General features: G+C 43.1%; 1 protein-coding gene across 8 annotated transcripts in view; it reads left to right on the forward strand.

Annotated features, from left to right (window-relative positions):
* GTDC1 (glycosyltransferase like domain containing 1) overlaps positions 1-17,485 on the forward strand; it is a 283,243-nt gene that overhangs the window by 54,731 nt on the left and 211,027 nt on the right. The window contains exon 2 of one of the 8 annotated variants that reach the window (XM_058193541.1): positions 17,196-17,251. The exons of 6 other annotated variants lie outside the window; for them this stretch is intronic. The gene's annotated coding sequence lies outside the window, so the exon portion shown is untranslated. Of the gene's footprint in view, positions 1-3,778; positions 3,800-17,195; positions 17,252-17,485 lie in introns of those variants that run through there. One more of the 8 variants, XM_058193549.1, reaches the window with a different exon arrangement.

Raw genomic sequence — 17,485 nt, forward strand, 5'->3', positions numbered from 1 at the left:
AATCATTACTATACATTGATAACCAATCCATGTATCATTTCCCCCCCTCTCCCCCCCTCCCCCCCTCCCCCCTTCCCCCCCTCCCCGGACTTCCCAGAGCAAATACCGGGTATAACCAACAATCACATGCTAAAATATACTAAATATACATAAACCCCCACCCCTCTCTAAAACTTTAAATCCCCTTACAATAAAAATAAAAAGATAAGAAAGAATAACAAAAAGAAAAAAGAAAAAGAACAACGCAAATACTATCTTCCCTTCATAAATTACTTCTTCTTACAATCCATTTTTAAAATTAGTCCATCTTCTCAAATTCAGATTTTCTCCACTTGTATATTTCTTCAAATTTCATAAGTCCATTTCTTAAATTACAGTCCATCTTCTCGAACTCCAATATTCATCACTTATATATTTCTTCAGTTGTCATAACGTTTACTGTCCAGTCTTCAAATATTACTCCATTAGTCAAATATCATTATGAATAAAATCTCTCAGATACGATATTTCCAACTTGACTTCATAACTTTTGCTATCTATAGACTTATATCCAAGGCATATCAATTAAAACAAATAATTATTTAAGTTACATCCAAAATATAACAATAAACAATTAACATCATTACATCCACAATATTATCTAAATTCATAAATTTTTCTTTACATCCTTCAAAATTAAATAATATTTTTCCATAGGTTTATACCTTACATATAACAAATATCAAAAATCCTATAATTTATATCCTAAACAAATCAATTTTAAAAATTAACCATAATCATCATATTCACACCTTAAACATTCCTCCCCTCTCCTATTCTATTTTCCATCATCTCCAGACCAGTTAACTTAGCATCTAATTCCCACTCTTTAAAACATTATTGTAAAAATTTCTTGCTTTCATAACTGTACTAAGAAAATACTTTCTACCTTTAAAATTTACTGACAAACTCATTGGAACTTCCCATCTAAAATATATCTGATGTCTCTTAAACTCATCCACTAAAAAAGCAAATTCTCTTCTCTTTCTTAACAATTTAGGAGGAATTTCCTTCATCATTTTTATATCTTGTCCCAATATTTGAAATTTATTTTTATAAAAGGCTTGCAAAATTCCATACCTAACCTTTTTAGTGTAAAATAAATAACCACATCCCTCGGTAATCTATTTTGTCTTGCCCACCAAGAATTAACACAATAAATTCTTTCAATATTAATCTCAAAGTCTTCTGGCTTTTGCTTTATCTGAGCAAAAGCTTGCGTAAAAATCTCTTTTAAATTTTTCTTCCTACCTTCCTTCAACCCTCTCACCCTTATAGCATATTCCATTAATCTATATTGTAATATTACTCTTTCTTCATCTGCCCTATCTACCTTAGCCTGTATATCTTCTATCTTATTATCTAAGTTCCAGTTATTTTGATTCTTTTGAATTTCTTTTATTTTCCTTTGCAACTCTAAATTACCTTTATTAAGTTCTTCCAGTCTATCCTCCATCTGAATACAAGACCTTAATATTTGCGAAAATGCATCCTTTACCATTTTCATTTCCCTCTTCTGCTCTTCCACCACTTCCTTAAAGTCCAACATCTCTTTCTCCATTTCATCAAATTTTTGATCTTTTTCTGAAAGATGAGCCTCCAGAAACTCCTGTAAAAAATTCCTTAATTCCTCTTTAATATCTTCTTTTAATTTTTGTATCTGAACTGAAGAAATTTCAAAGTTTTTAGTGGCTTTTGGTACTATTTGCTTAAAAGCCATTTTTAAAATATATAACCTATCCAGTAGCAAAAAAAAGAAAAAGGACAAAAAGGGGTTAAAAAAGAAAGATTCAAAAGGCTTTTCTTCTAAATCACTATAATCCCAAAAAAGAAGAAAAAAATATAAATCATAACATACTCATTTCTTCCATTTAGTCATTATCTTCTCGTATACCTCCTGGTTCCACACTGGCTGTTAATAATCATTCAAATCGCCATTTGCTTGCATTCCACAAAACGCCATTTGCTTTCTTCTCTCCTATCTTCGCAACAAATGTATCCTCTATTAGGGGCTTACAGTCTTCTTGCAAACAAATGCTAGAACTCCAGTTTCTGCTGTATCTGCGTTACAATCCATCACAAATCCATTTCTGCCGTGGAGATTGGACACTATGATTTTTCTGCCAAAAGGCAGATGCCCACCGGGTCCGGAGCTTCTTTCAGGTTTTAGAAGGAGCGCTCCCCTCAAGCCTCCAGAAATTTTTCTGGGGCTTCTCCGGGGGGCTCAACTTCATCCCAAATGCTTATCTCTCCCTCTTCACCCGAGGGAGAGATTTTCAAGCCACCAGACAGCTGATTTGCGCTGTCTGGCGGCTCTACGGACTCACAGGGTTAGCAGTCTAAAAAAGACCGCCATCAATGAAGCGGAGCTAACCGGAAGCCCGTATCTTCTCTAATCTTGAGGAAAAGAACCATCACACCTATTTTCAGCTGCTGCAAATGCTGTCAGGGAAGGTGTTGGTATAACTTGCTTGGATGTCATTTCGGTTGATAATGAAAATTATTCTTTGATAATAAAAAATGTACTAATCTTTTGCTTCTGCCTCCAACAATAAATATTAACATAGGAAACCACCCAACAGACAAAGCCCTTAACAATTGTATGTACTTCTGTATCATACTGGTTATGAGAAAACTGTACAAATTTAATCTTTTCTAAGCTGTGTTCCTTCACTTTCCTCCTTCGTTTTTTGCTTCATTTCTTTAATTTGACTTTTATTAAAAATATTCTCATTAATTTTTTCAGCTGTTCATAGAATAACTTCATTTCTTTATTATTTTTTGTAGGAGGTAGCATAAGTGGCATATAATGTGTACCAGCAATTAGGAAAGAGAGATTGTAGTTTTAATTATATGTATATATATATATTTGGCTGCCCCCATGATGATTGTGGATGGACAATAATTAAAAATAATATATTTTTTCCTGTCACAAAGGAATATTCAGTTCAATAGACAAAATCCTGTAAGAGACTTACTATCCACCCCAAGGTAACAGCTGGGGAAAAATATATATTTTTCAGGACCTTCTATATGAAAGAAGAGTAGGAAATCTCTAGGGCAGAGATGTCAAACTCAAGGCCTGTGGGCCAGATCCAGTCCATGGAGTGCTTAGATCTGGCCTGCGGGGCTGCCCTGGAAACAGCAAAGGACTGGCCCACAGTGCCTCTGCCAGCAGGAAACGGAGCTCTGTTTTCACTGGCAGAGGGTTGAAGGAGGCCATTGCAGCCAAAAATGGAGCTCGGGAGACCATTTTCGCTGGCAGTGCTTGGGCCACCACATGTTGTGGCTCCAGCCCCTGAACCTGGCCCCATGCCCAAAAGTGACTCTGAGAGTGAGGGGGAAGGGCTGGTAAGGCTTACCTCAGGAGCACCGATTCCTTTGGCCTGGCTCCAGGAGCCAGAACCAGGCCAGTTGGAGGACGTAATGAGGCCGACATCCCCTGATTCCTCCCTTCCTCAGGCTACGCCTACAGACGCAGCTGATAACCATACTAATCAAGCCTGGATCGACCCGCGCTTCAGAAGATTAGAGAGGCGACGTCATCAAAGGGAAGGTTATATAAGGAGCTTTGGGACTGCTGTCACTTCTACGGGAAGCAAATTAGCTGAATTGTGTCGAAGTGAGCTGAAGTCTTAATCTGTTTGAACTTTTTGGCAGGCAGCTGTGTTTTCTCGGCCAGGACTGATAGGAGCCGTGTAACCACTGGCTGTAGGCCAGCTCGTTACTCCAAAGTGAGGACGGAGACAGAACACCACAGGTATCCCTGACATGAGTGACGTCAAGCTGGCCATTCCCCCCTGGCCACACCCCCACTGGCCTCCCCAAGGTCAAACACAACCCTGATGAGGCCCTCAATAAAATTCAGTTTGACACCTTTGCTCTAGGGCAGGGGTCTCCAACGTTGGCAACTTTAAGACTTGTGGACTTCAACTCCCAGGAACTCCGGGAGTTGAAGTCCACAAGTCTTAAAGTTGCCAACGTTGGAGACACCTGCTCTAGGGCATTCAGGTGTGGCAACAGAGAAAGCTCACTTCTTGTGCTCTGTCAGATCAACTGTTTAATCAATGAGACTTGAAGCATGTCAACTCTATCAAGTTTTATTGGATGGATAGATAACAACTACAGATAAACAGTGACTTGTGCCACAGAGGGCTTTATAGGTGGCAACCAGCAACCTGAAGTACACCTAGAATCTAAGTGGCAACTACTGAAGCTCATGAAGCAATGTGCATACTGTGATATGCCCATTTCTGCCTGTATCGTGGCATTCTGGACCTACTAAAATCTGTGAGTTGTCTTCAAGCACAGCCCCATGTAGAGTGCATTGCAGTTGCTCATGTATGAGCTGGTCAGGATGTCAGTGACTGTTTTGCGTGGAGGACCCTCTAGTTCAGGAACAGGCCAACCTGGTGCACAATAAGGACCTACACGAAAACCTTTCTGGCTAAAGCTGACACCTGCTTTTTGAGCAGCAGCTGCAAGTCGAGGAAGAAGCCCAGATTTTTCAATCATTAAAAATGGAGAAGTGCTACTCATCCTAGATTAAGGATAGAAAGTTATATGGGATTGATATGGGATTGGTGGCTCAAATACCCATAGATACAGCATCTTGTCAGGATTGAATTTGAGCCTGTTTCTTCTCCAGTGGGGCTGCGGAATAGGAATGGGTTGCTACAGTCGGATCCGTATAGAGACTGAGTCATAGATTTTGGCCATGCCTCCTTGCCTTCCTGTCTCAGGCCCAGTTTCGACTCAGTCGGCCTGAGAGAGACACACTTTGAGATTGCTGATATCAGTCCATTCTTCGTTTTTTGGTCTAATTAATCCATTATTCCACTGCTAGGGCAGCTAAGTCCATGCTGGCTAGTCCAGCTTTGCTGGCAATGCCACCGGCAACCTAGCCATGGGCCAGCTGTAAGGCGGCTTTCTCACAGCCAGGCCAGTTCAATTATGCGGCGTCACTCCACCAAACGCCAGGAAAACTCAGCGGCATTTGTTTTTGGCAGCTACACCACCAACAAGACCAGCGGCAGTGTGGATTCCATTCTGCCGCCTTACAGCAATTCCCTCAGCACCAGGCCAGGGTCAGCTGTAGCGCGGCTATTACCGCCGCCGTGCTCATCTGCGTGTTGCCACAACGCACTCAAAGGTGCCCAGCTTTGGCAGCGATGCTTTATTTGGCCATTGTGTCTGCTCTGACCTTCCTTGATGGAGGAATGGTGTATGGAGCTGGCTAACCCTAGGTCCATCTTAGGAAGACCCCCTTTGGAGCAGCCTCATTTTCTGCTCGCATGTGTGCTGGCTAGCCTGGTGCAACCGGCACAGCCGCCACCACTTAGCCTCTCCCTCTGAAGGCATTATCTGGTGCATAGGAAGGTCTCACCACCAACATTGCAGTAAGTAACTGTTGCCTCATTTAAAATGGTGGATCGATCCCTGGACAGGGAGGTGGCTGGGACCTCAGGGAGCAGGAGGGCTTCCTGCAAATCCCACAAAGGGAGCAAGGGCAAGAAGCTTTCTAAGGCAGAGCTTAAATATTTGGACAGGAGACAAAAGGCCCTGGAAAAGCAGGTCTCCAAAGCTGAACAGAAACAGGCTGCAATGGAAAAGCAATCTCTTAATAGTGATATTTTGTTTCCCACCCTTTATTGCAAGAGCAGTTAGCTCCCTCATCACAGGCTTGGTCACCAGAGGGCGCTAGTGAGTTTTACCCAGCTCCAGACTTGCTGGAGAGCAGGGAAATGTTGGAAGCAATGATCCCTTTGACTGACAAACTGCAGCAGGGATAGCTAGATCCAATCACAGTAGGATCCATGCCCCAGAGGTTTTCCAGGACACCTCAGTGACTGCATCGGGGGGCATCAATAGGTTAATTGTCCAATTTGCCTGAAAATATCCAGCTCCTGATTTCAGAGGCAATTACTAAGGGCTTTGTCATGAGCATACAAAGACAGCATTCTGAGTCATTGGCCTCAGAATCCATTCCACATCCACAGTGAGCATCGCCTTTAGCTAGCTTGACTGATCCCTTACATCACTTGCTTGTTCACTCTAGAGACAGTGATGACTTCTTTCTGGAGGAGGAAACCCAGAGAGACTCTGATTTTTCTGATGATGAAGGAGTATCCCCTCAAACCCCAGCCTTCACTGGGCCTTCCCCCCAGGGCAGTTGAAATCTTTGTTACACAAAGCAAGGACCATGGCCTGTTTGACTGAGGAAGAAACCACCACTGCACCGCAGGTGCTTCCTCAGAGCCACAGTCATGGCCTATTTTCTGAGCCAGTGACGGAGCAACAATTTATTCCAGCACCCAAACTCTATATGGATGTCCAAAAGCAATGGGTCAGCCCAGCATCTATTCCCACTGTTGTGGTCTGGAGCTGGCAGCAGAGTCAGACAGTGAGGAGGTTGGGGAGGTGAGTCCTGGAGTCAGGGGAAGGCCCGGATGAGGGCTCTGCATCGGAGGCAGAGATGGGGCCAGGGCCATCTGGGAGCGATGCACGGACTCCGGAGCCTCCAGAGGCAGACAGCAGAGAGGCAGAGGAACAGGAGGAGCCAGAAGGCAAGAGCAGCTAAAGCAAAAAGGATGACTCGGGAGTTGGGCCAGGAGATGATTGGCCTCTCCCATAAGTCTTAAAAGAGCAACAATGGCTCTTGTGTTCTTTGTAGGAAAGCAATGTTGCTACAATTGTTTCTTGTCAGCGTTCTCCTGTTTCTGAACTTCATGGAGTTCTTGCCAAGAAAAGCCTTTGGCAGGGTGACAAAGAAGACAAAGGTTTGTGATAAGACCAAAGGACTTTTTCTGAAGGACTTTGTTTTGGACTCAATTTGGACTAAGCTGAGAATGAAGTAATTCTCAGCTGTTCTAATAAAATATGTTTATTTAGGACTGATTGTGTCTGGTACTTACTACTTGGGCCTAGGTCATAACACCCACCCCTAGTGGGAATGAAGAAAATACTACGGCATGGTGCCAAAATTTGCTCAGATATTGCAGGTCCCGTCGGTAGACAGCCCTGTTGCAGCCCTCTCTTCCCCTACGCCATTTTTGACGGGACATTTCTGAAGGGCTGAGACCTGAAGACAAAAAAATTGAATTATCATTTAAAAAAACTCACCAAGTGGGCGCCTGGGCAATTCAAGCTGCTACCTTGGCATCCTTTTCCAACCGCACCTCCCTTCTATGGCTCCAACAAATGCAGTCAAGGCTGGCTCCTAATGAGGCACGATTACATCAAGACCTCAATAAAATTATTGCAGCCACTCAGTTCTCAGCTGACATGATGTTAAACGCTGCCAAATATGCCTCTAGAGCTCTGGCATCCACAATAACCTGCAGGAGGCTGATGTGGCTATGCCAGTGGCAGACTGAGTTAAAAGTAAAATGGAGGCTGGCAGCAGCCCCTAAAGAGGGGGTATACTGTTTGGCAAATTCTTGGATCTACTCCTTATTGAGAACAGGGAGAAAAGGAAGGTCCTACCTTCCTCAGCAAGGAGGGCGGACAGACATTCCACCCCCTTCTATTGGAGGCAGTTCTTTTGCTATTCCACTCAGGAAGGGCCATCACAGTAGAGATTTTCACAGGGCCAGTCCTACCAACCGGATAGATAGTCCTTTTGTGACAGGCCATGGCAATCCCCACCTCAAAAGCGGAACTGGCAACTGTCAGTTCCGCAAACAAAAAATACTCAAAGGACAATCCACCCCAGGAGGCCGATTGGATCTCTTTGTAGACCAATGGCTAAAAACAACATCAGACAACAGGGTTCTGAATACAATAAGATTTGGTCTCTCATTGGAATTCCTCTCCAACCCCCGAACCGCTTCATGCAATGCCCTGTCTCCAACAACAGTGTCAAACGAAGCCTCATGGATCACGCTGTTCATCACCATTTGGACATTCATGCCATAGAGGTCATTCCAGAGGAATAGTGGAGGCAGGGATTTTATTTGATCCTTTTCGTTGCACCAAAGCACTCGGGGGGTGCGGGGGGAGGGCAATTCTAGATCTCAAGAATTTAAATACCCACCTGTTCTACAGGATGTTCAAGATGAGTTCCTTAGCATCCATTCTGGAAGGAATTCGTCCCTGAGATTTCCTGGCCTCAATAGATTTGATGGAGGCGTATCTCCACACCCCAATTCTTCCGGCCCATTGAAGGTATCTCAGATTCTGCTATGTAGGCAGGCACCTGCAGTACCGAGCCATGCCATTTGGGCTGGCATCGGCACCCAGGTGTTTTACAAAGATTCTAGCAGCCATTGCAGCTCACCTGAGATTAATGCTGGTGAGACTGCAAGCTTACCTGGGCGACATAGTGGTCCAGGCTTCCTCCCTCTCCAGAGCAAAGGAGGATATAAATGTAACAATTTGAACCTTACAGGACCGTGGTTTCCTGGTCAGTTACATCTGACTCCCTTCACCATGATAACTCATCTAGGAGTCATTATAGACACCAGACTGGGAGAGGTATTCCTCTCACAAGAAAGGCGGGACAATATGAGGGCTCTGGTAAGTCAGATCCAGCAGAATCCCAAGGTTCCCTTAGCTACCTTGTACAAACTATTAGGCAAGATGGTATTATACATACAGATAGTTCTGTGGGCCAGATTGCATGCGAGAAAGCTTCAGTGGTTCCTGCTGCCATTTCAAAGGGCGAACATCTCAAATTCTCTAACCAAGGTCAGGGTCCCCTTACCTGTCAGGAGATCCCTTCGCTGGTGGACCTCATCAGCCCTTAACAAGGGGAGTGTCTTCAGAGAGCCCAAGCAGCTCATGCTCACATCGGACACCAGCCTTTTTGGCTAGGGAGCGCATCTCAACACCCAGGTAGCACAGGGTTATTGGTCACCACAAGACCTCACCAACAATATTAACTGGTTAGAGTTGAAAGTGATACATCTGGCGCTCTAACATTTCCAACAACCATTGCAAGGACATCATGTCCTGATATTAACCGACAATGTAGCAGCAAAAATGCAGGTCAACTGCCAGGGAGGGACCCGCTCCTAACGCCTCGTGGAGGAATTCTTGCGGCTTGGGAGATGGGAAGAAAAGAACATCCTCTCCCTCAAGGTGGAGCACATTGCCAGGACATCAAACTCTCAGGCAGATTACCTGAGCAGGATTACAGTGGACAATGCCTAATGGTGACTCCACCCAGACATCTTTCAGGACATCTGCAACAGGTTTGGAGCACCATCCGTGTACCTATTTGCCTCTCGACTCAACACTCACCTTCCTCGTTACTTCACGAGGTTTCTGACCCAGGGACTGGAGGGGACTAATGCTCTCCACTGCACCTGGCCTCCTGGTCTTCTCTATGCCTTCCCACCTCTTCCCCTGATATCGGGGGTAATCTGGAAGGTCATCTTGGAGGATGCAGAGATTATCCTGGTGGCTCCTTATTGGCCCTGGTGACCTTGGTTCGCGGAAATAGTCAGCCTGTCTGCTTCAAGACCTTGGAGAGTTCCCCCAGAGAGGATCTCTCTCAGCCAGGGTGTCCTGGTATATCTGGAGTCTCAGTGGCTCCAACTGACTGCCTGAAACTTGAAGGGGTTCTCTTGAGGAGGGATAATTACTCTGACAGGGTCATTTGGACTATCCAGGTGGCCAGAAAACCATCTACTATCAGGATTTACAACATCAGCTGGGCGGTGTTTACCAAATGGTGCATCAAATGCCATATTGACTCCATCTCAGCTTCTGTTCCACAAGTACTCAAATTCCTGCAGGAGGGCTTGGACAAGGGGTTGGCTCACCACGCGGCAGCTCTTTCTACTGTTTTGTCAGGCACCGAAAGGGAGCCCCTAGTGTACCATGCAGTCATCCACAGGTTTCTGCGTGGCGCCAGTAATCTGCTGCCTCTGACTATTCACCAATATCCCACTTGGAATTTGTCTAGGGTGCTGCGGGCCCTGACTGAGACACCATTTGAACCCCTTCGGACAATGAGACCTTTGACTCTCAAAGTAGCATTCCTGGTAGCTGTAACATCAGCTAGGCACATCTCCAAGATGGCAGCCTTATCAGTCAGAGTAGACCTCTGCATCTTCCATCTGGATAAGATGATCCTGAGGCTCGACCCTTCCTTCATCCTCAAAGTCAACTACTGGTTCCACAGGGCCCAGGAGGTCATCTTGCCAAACTTCTGTCCCAGGCCTTCCCAGGCCTTGGAGAAGAGGTGGCATACCTTGGATGTAAGGAGGGCCCTCAGGATCTACATTAAGAGGACAGCACCCACCAAGGAATCTGAGGCTCCCTTTGTTTCCTTCCAACCTACACCATTGGGCACTAAGGTGTCTTCCTCAACCATCAGTCGTTGGATAAGGGCGTGTATTGCCATGACTTATCAGACGCAAGCCCTACCTGTACCCAGGCACATCACTGCACACTCCACAAGAGGTTCAGCTGCCACCACTGCGTGGGTTATGCAAGCCTCCCTTGAGGAGATTTGCAGGGCGGCTACCTGGGCTACTCCTTCGTCTTTCATTGGGCATTATAAATTGGATGTTTCCGCATCTGCGGAGGCTTTCTTTGGCAGGAGAGTCTTACAACAGGTGCATTTAGCCTCGGGGAATCCAGGCCCAACCGCTACCCGCCCTTAGGACTGCCAGGCTTTGGTACGTACCATTCCTGGACTATTCCGCAGCTCCACTGGAGAAGGGCCATTGGTTCTACCTGAACACCAATTCTCAGTGGCTGCAGAATAGTCCTGTTGTGTCTTGCCCGCCCTCAGAGCAGCCGGGGCCTTCTTATCTGCTCCCCAACACTGAGGAATGTATGCCTTCCGGCCCAAGTCCTGGCTCCATGCCCCCACAAACTGCAGAAGAAGGAGCATCTCCCTGCCCCAGCCCTGACTCCATGCCCAGGCAAACGGAGCAGCTAGACCCCTCCCCCTCATCCACAGCAGGTGAGCCTGAGGAGGGTTTACTCCCAAGAACAGCTGATTGGAGTGACCCTCGCATCAGAAGATTGGAGAGGTGGAGGCAACAGAGGGAAGGAGGCAGGCCTTAATGAGTGCTGAGTCATGGAGCCACACCCCATGGCCTATATAAAGGAGCTACTTTCTGGCAGTCTCTGAGTCAGGCAAAAGTCAAACTTATCTTGCTGAAGTCACTTACTGGTCTCCTGCCTGCTCTGAGGACTTTGCTAGGACTTTGGGCAGAGCTGCAGAGGCAAGCCTGATTCGGATTTCCCGGACCCAGCCGTCAGCGGAGGAGTGGGACACGACAAGTCCAGCCCCACACTTTCTCTCTAATTTCTGGCAGAGTTTCTCATTCAGATGTGACTTCACCGAAACTGGGCCTGAGAGAGGAATGCAAGGAGGCGTGGCTGGAAAAGTATGACTCAGTCTCGAGGCAGATTTGACTGTAGCAACCCATTCCTGGACTATTCCGCAGTCGCTGAGAATTGGCGTTCAGGTAGGACCAATGTCCCTTCCCATCCAGACTTCCAAAAACTTAAAGGATTAGATTAGCATAAATTGGATAGCTTGGAATTGAGATATAAAATTAGATCATCATCATACTAATGACAGCAAAACAAAGCATGGCCTCTCTTAGCAGCCTTACTGTATGTTTACGTTGAACAAAAGGGTCAAGGCATCAAGTCCTGACCTCTTTCCCTCTGTTAACACCAACCAGAATTGCCACAGAGAAAGGAGAACTCCACAATATTCAGTAGACTACTATGATTGACGATACTGTAAGCTGCTGAGAGGTCAAGGAAAACCATTCTAGTTTCACCAGAAAGGATCCATAAACCCAAACAGTGCTTTCTCCATACAGTTCCAGTATGAAACTCAAATGAAAAGACAGTCACTTTCTCCAGGGTCCTATGGATCTACAACCTGTCCATCTCCTCAACAGCATCCAAAATAGGGATTGTTGGACACTGGACAAAAGTTGTCCGGAATGCTTGGATCCAATGATTATTTTTTATTACTATATAGTATTATTTTTTTTCTTGTGTTTTGCTGTGGCAATGCTGTTTGATGCAATTTAGGTATCTTATGAACGGATCTGGAAGATGTCTTTTTTTACCTGTTCACCTTTTTCATATTATAAAATAGAAAAAAACATATATAATATCAAATGGTAACATAGCATTTTGGTATCTCCCAAAAGGCAGATAAATATTAACTAAAAGAATTGAATAAAAAGAATAGAATGCCTCCCTCCTCCCCAGAAAAACCTCATTCTTCTCAGGATGAACAGCTTTTACAGAAAGCTTGGGTGGGAGAGATTTATGTAAGTAATAATTTTAAATGTGCAAGAGGTGTTGCTATTTTAATTACTAAATGTTCTAAGCTGCCTGTTGAGGAAGAAATATCAGATGGAGAAAGTCATTTCTAAATACTTATTGCCATATTGAGTAATCAGTGTTTAGCACTCCTAAATTTATATGTCCAGCTACAACCTTTCCAGAACATGTAATTGTTTTCCTATTTTACTACATGTTTATAATCAAACTTTTTTTTTCAAATAAACCTCTACATTTTAGTTGTAATATGCATCTAAGTAAATATCACAGTAAATCTAAAGTCAGGCAAAAACTTCATTGTATTCCAATAGTAGTTAGTTCTTATTGCTATAGAAATAACAATAGTCCACAAACCCACAGCCACACTTCGCCAGGAATTATCCAGAACCAAAGAAAAGATACAGAAGGATGAAAGAAACAATGTAATTTACAAAATCAACTATAACAATTGCAACAAATTCTACATGGACAAACATCATGTCAATTAAATACCAGGATCCACAAACACGGCTGGCAGTTAAACACCACGATCACAAATCCTTACTTTCTACCCACACTGGCACCAGTTCGATTAGAGCAACACAAAAATCATTGGCCGCGCTACCACTTGCCATGCTCGTGAGTTCATCGAAGCCTGGCATTCTACAAGCAATTCCATCAACAGACACATTGACCTACAACCAGCCTACGAACCCCTCAGAATCCAAATCAACCACACAGCCAACCAGAGAGAGCACCGTCCCTCAACCAACCCACTCAAGTGCACCTCCAAACAGCATTTCATCTCCCAATGACCCTCACCTGATGTAACCTCACCAACACAAGACCCATCACAAGACTCCTACTGATGATTCACACCTGACTCATCACAAGACCCTCACTTGACACACACCCACATCTGACCCATCACAAGAAGACTTACTGACCACATGAAGTGAATAAAACTGACACATCCCCATAATCTCTGCTGAAGATGTTACCCAGCCAGGTAATTAAATGTTCGGAAACCAACCACAAGCTCAGAGAACAAACCTTCAGCCTTGTTAGTTCTTATTTCCTAAGAAATGTAGATGCTAAGATTTTAATAGCTACATGTACCTGTAAGTTACAGGTATCCTTCTAACTCAATTTAGACTACTGTATGTAGTATACTATTTATGCTGAATTATCAAACCTCTGACAATATTATTCCAGCTTCAACTACAAACAAAGTGATAATATTTTGGATATGGAGAAGATGTTTGATATGGTCCCATGGTAGCTTCTGAACTATCATAGTTGATATTGGTTTATTCTGGGTTTCTTTTAAGCTTTGGGTTGATATAGTTTATTTAGCTCCTAAATTGTGTGCATTAACTGTATGCTACTTCTTTGGTTTATTTATGTTAAAGTACATGCCAAGAATGTTCTCTTTCTCCTTCATATCAGAATCCTGTCTGTAATATTAGAAGTTTTGATATTTTCAAATTTCTAGTAGTACCAACAAAAGGTTCTGATGTGGAATTACAAAAAAAGGAAATAATTATTTTTGGTGATCTAATATGGGTGATCTAATATTGTATTATATGGAGAATTCTAAAGAATTCCAGGAAGCAAAAGATAAATCAAGAAACAACTTAATATGAAAATGACAATGAAAGGAAAGAATATACTGAGAAATTGCTCAGAGAGCATTCAACAATGTATATGTGGATAATACTTTATATTTTACAGATAGATTAGAATTCTCTTACTGATATTCCTAATTTTATTTCATTAATATATGGAATTTAGATATTCTGTGGTTAGCTTAGATACTGATTATTCTATGAACAAACTATAGGTTATTGAATTTTACATAACAGGATTTTGACTGTACTCAATTATTAGTTGAAAAAGGTGGGTGAACTTTTTAGATTTATCATTGGGTTCTTATGCTATATGTAGTTACTGTCTATATTAAGGATCTTCATTCAGCTTCTCTAATTTGAGAGTTTATTATTTGATCTCACTGACCACCTGGACATTTTGAAAACCTCCTGGTCCTTTTAGTATTTGAATCTATTGGGTAGGCTAAAGTGGTCCATTGTAATGTTTGTAGAATTTAAAAAAAAGCTTGATTTAAATAGAATGCTTTTTGGCAGTACATTGAATCTAACCATTTATTTAGTGCACCTGGTCCAAATGAAATTGTTATTTTTGATTTTCCACAACAGTGAGAAATTTTGAAGGAGTTATCCATGGCTTCTAAATCAATAAAAAGTCGACAAAGATAATATAATGCATGATGGTATATTATGCATAAATAGTGAAATAGCAAAGCAAGTAGATGAATATGCAATTTGTTACAATATTTACTAAAGATGAAAAATGTTAGCGCTGTTCTAGAAAGCCTGTGAGCAAGTCTCATAACCAATTCTTTTTGTAAATCTACAGATTATTGCAGACTTTTCAAAGAGAACAAAATGTTTTAGATATCACCATCATCACCCAGTTTGGGGATTTTAACCTTACAAGAACCCTCTCTGGATACAGAGTGGTGCTTCCTCCTTTCCATTGCTTGGATGTCTGTTGTGCTCATTTCTATCCTCTTAATTCAATATTTCTCAACTTCACAGGTTGAAGATGTGTGGACTCCGACTACCAGAATTTCTCAGCCAGCCTACTGACTGAGGAATTCTGGGAGGAAGTCCACTAATCTTAAAGTTGACAAAAACTTTGATGTAGTTTGTTGTGGCCTGTCGGCGGCCAGCAGAGCTGGCAGCAGAATTGGACAGTGAGGAAGTTGGGGAGGAACTTGGGTCAATCCTGGGGGCTGGGAAAAGTTCAGATGAGGGCTCTGCATCGGAGGCAGAGAGGGGGCCAAGGCTATCTGTTAGTTATGTGCTGCCTCCGGAGTGTCCGGAGATTGACATCAGCGAGGCAGAAGAACAGCAGAAGCCTGTTCCCAGTGTGCGCATCTGCACAGCTGCCAGAAGACAAGAACAATTAAGAAAACAGGGTTGACTAGGGAGTAAGGTTTGGGGATGATTGGCCCCTTCCATAAGACATAAAAGAGAAGTGAACGGGATGTGAGCTTTTGCAGGAAGTGATTAGTTCATCTGGTTGGTTCAAGCTTTGAAAAGTTTTAACATAACATAACATAACATCAGAGTTGGAAGGGACCTTGGAGGCCTTCTAGTCCAACCCCCTGCCCAGGCAGGAAACCCTACACCATCTCAGTCAGATGGTTATCCAACATTTTCTTAAAAATTTCCAGTGTTGGAGCATTCACAACTTCTGAAGGCAAGTCGTTCCACTTATTAATTGTTCTAACTGTCAGGAAATTTCTCCTTAGTTCTAAGTTGCTTCTTTCCTTGATCAGTTTCCACCCATTGCTTCTTGTTCTACCCTCAGGTGCTCTGGAGAACAGCCCAACTCCCACTTCTCTGTGGCAGCCCCTGAGATATTGGAACACTGCTATCATGTCTCCCTAGTCCTTCTTTTGTTAAACTAGACATACCCAGTTCCTGCAACCGTTCTTCATATGTTTTATCCTCCAGTCCCTAATCATCTTTGTTGCTCTTCTCTGCACTCTTTCTAGAGTCTCAACATCTTTTTACATCGTGGCGACCAAAACTGGATGCAATATTCCAAGTGTGGCCTTACCAAGGCATTATAAAGTGGTACTAACACTTCACGTGATCTTGATTCTATCCTCTGTTTATGCAGCCCAGAACTGTGTTGGCTTTTTAACAGCTGCTGCACACTGCTGGCTCATATCTAAATGGTTATCCACTAGGACTCCAAGATCCTCTCACAGGTACTACTATTGAGCAAGGTACCACATATACGGTACTGGTGCATTTTGTTTTTGGCCTAAATGTAGAACCTTACTTTTTTCACTGTTGAATTTCATTTTGTTAGATAGCGCCCAATGTTCAAGTCTGTCAAGATCTTTCTGTAACTTGAGCCTATCTTCTGGAGTGTTGGCTATTCCTGCCAGCTTGGTGTCATCTGCAAATTTGATGAGTTCCCCATCTATCCCCTCGTCCAAGTCATTGATGAAGATGTTGAAGAGTACTGGGCCTAAAACAGAGCCTTGGGGTACTCCACTGCATACTTCCCTCCATGTGGATGCAGTTCCGTTGAGGACTACACGCTGAGTGCGGTTGGTCAGCCAGTTACGAATCCATCTGGTGGTGGTGCTGTCTAACCCACATTTTTCTACTTTATCTAGTAGTAGGTTATGGTCTACTTTATCAAATGCTTTACTGAAGTCCAAGTAAATTATATCAACAGCATTCCTCTGGTCTACTAATTTTGTCATTTTGTCAAAGTTTTGTTTGACTCTGTACCCAGTTTGGCCTTGCCCTGCATTTGGCAATTAGTTCTCTGGCAGCATTCCAAGGGAGATAAATTGGGTGTTTATAAACATCCCCCTGAAAGACTTTCTGACTGTGAATGACAATAATTCACAGCCGTGTAAATAAAAGAGGTTTTACCGGGACTAAGATTGTGCTTTATACATTCTAAGGAAACCTAGGTCAGAACATAGTTGTAGACTAGGCTTGTCATGGAGTAGCCTTATCCATGCCCTCTCTAAGATCAAGAGGGGGTTATGGGAAGAACATTTGTGCACAGGAGTAGGTAAAGAATCTTTTGATATTTTAAAATATTACAGTCCTTTTACACACAACATTACAGAAGCAGTTTAATGCAATGGATAATATATTCCTGGAATTAAATAAATGTAGTAGAGAAACACTGTTGGAAAGTGAGGAACTGATCACATGGTCACAGCTGGAACAAATGTAAATCTTTCATTAAATTGTTATAGGTGGCATTTCCTGATTTGTCAAATGACATCATCACTGTCCTTTTGAGAATTAAAATTAATCTTTATGGATCATGCCTTTTCATAACAGATAGAGAAGAAAAAAATATCACAAGAACCAGCAGCTGAACAAGTAGCTACAATCTTGTAAGTACGATGTAGAACAAGCAGCATAAAAATATGTCTTTTTTGGGACACTTACTCTCAAATTCTTCCCAACTGTGAAACGTGACTTTAGATTTCAGAAATTCAGTTCCAAATCCAAACATATTTGGGACCAGAATGGACATGACACAAATCTATCATATTGCAGCAAGGAAATAAGCTTTGCTCTGATTTGAGACAACAAGGTGTAGAACCTGAAATAAGTCTGTTTACCTT

Source organism: Ahaetulla prasina, chromosome 1, assembly GCF_028640845.1.
Source record: "Ahaetulla prasina isolate Xishuangbanna chromosome 1, ASM2864084v1, whole genome shotgun sequence".
Classification (NCBI taxonomy): domain Eukaryota; kingdom Metazoa; phylum Chordata; class Lepidosauria; order Squamata; family Colubridae; genus Ahaetulla; species Ahaetulla prasina.